The following is a 5851-nucleotide window of genomic DNA, read 5'->3' as shown; positions in this document are numbered from 1 at the left end:
ATGTCTATGTTTTATACCTATATCTATTATATCGACTATGTCTATATTTTACACCTATATCTTTTATATCTATTACTTCTATATTTATACCCATCTCTGTAATATCTATTATGTTTATATTGTGATACCTATATCTATTATATCTATATCTATATATACCTATATCTATATCTATTATGTCCATATTTTATAACTATATCTATTAAATCTATTATGTCTATATTTTCTACCTATATCTATTATGTCTATATTTTATACCTGTTTCTTTTATATCTATTATGTCTGTATTAATACCTATATCTATTATGTCTATATTTTATACCTTTGTATGTATATCTATTATGTCTATATTTTACCTATATCTATTATATCCATTATGTCTATATTTTATACCTATAATTGTTAAATCTTATGTCTATATTTTATACCTATATCTATTATGTCATATTTCATACCTATACCTATTATTTCTATTATGTCTATATTTGATATCTATATCTATTATATCTTTTATGTCTATATCTTATACCTATATCTATTATATTTATTATGTCTATATTTATACCTATATTTATTATATCTATTATGTCTATATTTTATGCCTATATCTATTGTATCTATTATGTCTATATTTCATACCTATATCTATTATATCTATTATGTCTATATTTTAAACCTGTATCTATTATATCGATGATGTCTACATCCTATACATATGTCTATGATATCTATTATGTCTATATTTTTTACCTATATCTATTATATCTTTTATGTCTATATTTTATACCTACATCTTTTATATCCATTTTGTCTATATATTATACCTATTTCAATTATGTCTATATTTAATCCTGTATCTTTTATATCTATTATGTCTATTTTATACCTATATCTATTATATCTATTATGTCTACATTTTACACCTATATCTATTATATCGATAATGTCTATGTCATATACATATATCTATTATATCTAATTATGTCTATATTTATACCTATATCTATATATCTGTTATGTCTATATTTTATACCGGTATCTATATGTCTATATTTTATACCTGTATCTATTATATCTACTCTGTCTCTATATTTATATACCTATATCTATTCTATATCTATTATATCAATGTTTTATACCTATATCTTTTAAATTTATTATGTCTAATATTTTATACCTATATCTATTATATCTATTATGTCTATATCTTATACCTATATCTATTATATCTATTATGTCTTAATTTTAAACCCATACCTAATTATATCTGTCTATATTTCATACCTATACCTATTATAAACCATTATGTCTATACTTTGTACCTATATCTATTATGTCAATATTTTATACCTATATCTATTATAATTATTATGTCTGATATTTGATACCTATATCTATTATATCTATTATGTCTATATTTAATACTTATTTCCATTATTTATTATGTCTATATTTATACCTATATCTATTATGTCTATATTTTATATCTATATCTATTATATCTATTATGTCTATATTTTATACCTATATCTATTGTATCTATTTGTCTATATCTTATCCATATAGCTATCGATTAGGTCTATATGTCATACCTATACCTATGTATTTCTTTTATGTCTATATTTTATATCTATATCTATTATATCTATTATGTCTATAACTTATACCTATATCTATTATATTTATTATGTCTATATTTTATACCTATATTTATTACATCTTTCATGTCTATATTTTATACCTATATCTATTGCATCTATTATGTCTGTATTTCATAGCTATATCTATTATATCTATTATGTCTATATTTTATACCTGTATCTATTATATCGGTTATGTCTACATCTGTATACATATATCTATTATATCTATTATGTCTATATTTTATACCTATACGTTTTATATCCTTTTTGTCTATATTTTATACCTATTTCAATTATGTCTATATTTTATTCCTATATCTATTATGGCTAATTTTATACCTATATCTATTATATCTATTATGTCTATATTTTATACCTATATCTATTATATCGATAATGTCTATATCTTATACATATATTATAACTATTATGTCGATATTTTATACTTATATCTATTATATCTATTATGTCTATATCTTATACATCTATCTATTATATCTATTATGTGTATATTTTATACCTATATCTCTTATGTCTATATTTCATACCTATATTTTATACCAGTTATGTCTATATTTCATACCTATATGTATTATATCTGTTATGTCTATAATTTATACCGATATCTATTATGTGTATGTTTTATACCTATATCTATTATTCTACTCTGTCTATATTGTATACCTATATCTATTATATCTATTATGTCTATATTTCGTTCCTATATCTATTATATCTACTCGGTCTATAGTTTATACCTATATTATATCTATTATATCCATATTTTATCCCTATATCTATTATACCTATTATGTCTATATTTTATATCTTTATCTATCTATTATGTCTATATTTTATACCAATATCTATTATATCTACTATGTCTGTATTTTATACCTATATCTATTACATCTATATATCAATGTTTTATATCTATATCTATTAAATTTATTATGTCTATATTTTATACCTATATCTATTATATCTATTATGTCTATATCTAATACCTATATCTATTATATCAATTACGTCTTTATTTTAAACCCATACCTATTATATCTATTATGTCTATATTTCATACCTGTATCTATTATAACCATTATGTCTATACTTTGTACCTATATCTATTATTTTATACCTATATCTATTATAATTATTATGTCTATATTTGATACCTATATCTATTATATCTATTATGTCTATATTTTATCCTTATTTCTATTATGTCTATATTTAATACCTATATCTATTATGTCTATATTTATACGTATATTTTATCTATTATGTCTATATTTTATACCTATATCTATTATATCCATTATGTCTATGTTTTATAACTATATCTATGAAATCTATTATGTCTATATTTTATACCGATATCTTTTAAATCTATTTTGTCTATATTTTATATCTATATCTATGATGTCTATATTTTATACCTATATCTATTATATCTATTATGTCTATATTTTATACCTATAGTAATTATATCTAATATGTCTATATTTTATACCTATATCTATTATGTTATATCTTATATCTATATCTATTGTATCTGTCTATATTTTATACCTATATCTATTGTATCTATTATGTCTATATCTTTTTTTTTTTTAACAGGCTTAATTCACTTTATTTTTCTTGTATAAAAAGCCTATGTTGTAGCCACAGCTGGAGCCTGGGTCCGCTGCACGGGGACTCTGGTGTGGGTCTGGACAAGGTGGTCAGTGAATTCCTGATAGGTAGACTTGGTAAAGACAGTCTCCTTCCACAGGTCAGGGGTCAGGTAGCTGTAGGTCTTAGAGATGGCATCAAAGGTGGCCTTGGCGAAGTTGCCCAGGGTGGCAGTGCAGCCCGGGCTGAGGTGTAGCAGTCATCAATACCAGCCATCATGAGCAGCTTCTTGGGCACAGGCGCTGAGACGATGCCAGTGCCCCTGGGTGCAGGGATGAGGCGCACCAGCACAGAGCCACAGCGGCCTGTCACCTTGCAAGGGACGGTGTGGGGCTTGCCGATCTTGTTCCCCCAGTAGCCTCTGCGCACCGGGACAATGGAGAGTTTGGTCAGGATGATGGCCCCACGGATGGCGGTGGCCACCTCTTTGGAGCACTTAACACCCAGGCCGACGTGGCCATTGTAGTCCCCGATAGCAACAAACGCCTTGAACCTGGTGCGCTGACCAGCACGGGTCTGCTTCTGCACCGGCATAATCTTCAAAACCTCATCTTTGAGAGAGGCCCCCAAGAAAAAGTCAATGATCTCAGATTCCTTAATGGGCAGAGAGAAGAGGTAGATCTCCTCCAGGGACTTGATCTTCATGTCCTTGACCAAGCGGCCCAGCTTGGTGACGGGCATCCACTCCTCATCCTCGGCCTTGCCTCCGCGAGCTCCGCGGCCTCGGCCCCGACCCCGTCCACGGCCAAGACCCCGCCCCGGATGCCACTGCCGAAACCTCCGCGGAAGACACCGCGGTTCCCCATCTCAGGGCCACCAGGGCCTCCGGACCACCCCGCTGCACTGGCGTCATCCGCCATTTGGTGTTTTCTCGGAGAAGAAGCTTATGTCTATATTTTATAGACATATCTATTATATCTATTATGTCTATATCTTATAGACATATCTATTATATCTATTATGTCTATATTTCATACCTATACCTATTATATTTATTATGTTTTTATTTTATATCTATATCTATTATATCTATTATGTCTATGTTTTATAACTATATCTATTAAATCTATTATGTCTATATTTTATACCGATATCTATTATGTGTATATTTTATACCTATATCTGTTAAATCTATTATGTCTACATTTTATAACTCTATCTATAATATCTATTATGTCTATAATTTATACCTCTATCACTTATATCTTTTATGTCTATATTTTATACCTCTATTATATCTATGATGTCTATATTTTTTACCTCTATCTATTATATCAATTTTGTCTATATTTTATTTCTCTATCTATTATATCTATGATGTCTGTATTTTATACCTATATCTATTATATATATTCTGTCTCTATTGTATCCATTATGTCTATATTTTATACCTATATCTATTATATCCATTATATCTATATTTTATACATATTTCTATTATATCTATATTTATACCTCTATCTATTTTATCTATTATATCTATATTTTATACTTATATCTATTATACCTATTATATCTATATTTGATATCTATATCGATTATGTCTATATTTTATACCTATATCTAACGTATCTATTATGTCTATGTTTTGTGCCTATATCTATCATATCTATTATGTCTATATTTTATACCTGTATCTATTATATCTATTATGTCTCTATTTTACACCTATATCTATTATATCTATTATGTCTATATTTTATACCTCTATCTATTATATCTATTATGTCTATATTTTACAACTCTATCTATTATCTATTATGTCTATATTTTATACCTCTATCTATTATGTCTATGTTTTGTACCTATATCTATCATATATATTATGTGTATATGTTATACCTATATCTATTATATCTATATTTCATACCCATATCAATTATATGTATTATGTCTATATTTTATACCTATATCTATTTTATCTATTATGTATATATTTTATACTTACATGTATTATATCTATTATGTCTATATTTTTTACCTATATCTATTATATATATTATGTCTATATTTTATACCTATTTCAATTATGTCTATATTTTATTCCTATATCTATTAAGTCTATATTTTATACCTGTATCGATTATATTTATTATGTCGATATTTTATACCTATATCTATCTCTTATGTCTATATTTTTTACCTGTATCTATTATTTCTATTATGTTTATATTTTATACCTATATCTCTTATGACTATATCTTATACCTATATCGATTATATCTATTATGTCTATATATTATACCTATATCTATTATACCTCTGATGTCTATATTTTATACCTATATCTATTATATCTATTATGTCTATATTTATCCCTCTATCTATTATATCTATTATGTCTATATTTTATAAGTCTATCAATTATATCTATTATGTCTATATTTTATACCTCTATTATATCTATCATGCCTATATTTTACCTATATCTATTATATCTATTATGTCTATATTTTATATCTATATCCATTATGTCTACTATGTCTATATTTTATACCTATATATATTATATCTATTATGTCTGTATTGTATAA

At 25.7% G+C, this 5851-nt stretch overlaps 1 pseudogene; it reads right to left on the bottom strand.

Annotated features, from left to right (window-relative positions):
- Window positions 1–3297: 3297 nt before the first annotated feature.
- Window positions 3298–4170, bottom strand: LOC115896240 (annotated as a pseudogene).
- Between the last annotated feature and the right edge of the window lie 1681 nt (window positions 4171–5851).

This window comes from Rhinopithecus roxellana, unplaced genomic scaffold, assembly GCF_007565055.1.
Source record: "Rhinopithecus roxellana isolate Shanxi Qingling unplaced genomic scaffold, ASM756505v1 contig974, whole genome shotgun sequence".
NCBI lineage: Eukaryota > Metazoa > Chordata > Mammalia > Primates > Cercopithecidae > Rhinopithecus > Rhinopithecus roxellana.
The sequence above is the reverse complement of the archived record's forward strand: the minus strand, read 5'-3'. Positions and strand labels throughout refer to the sequence as shown.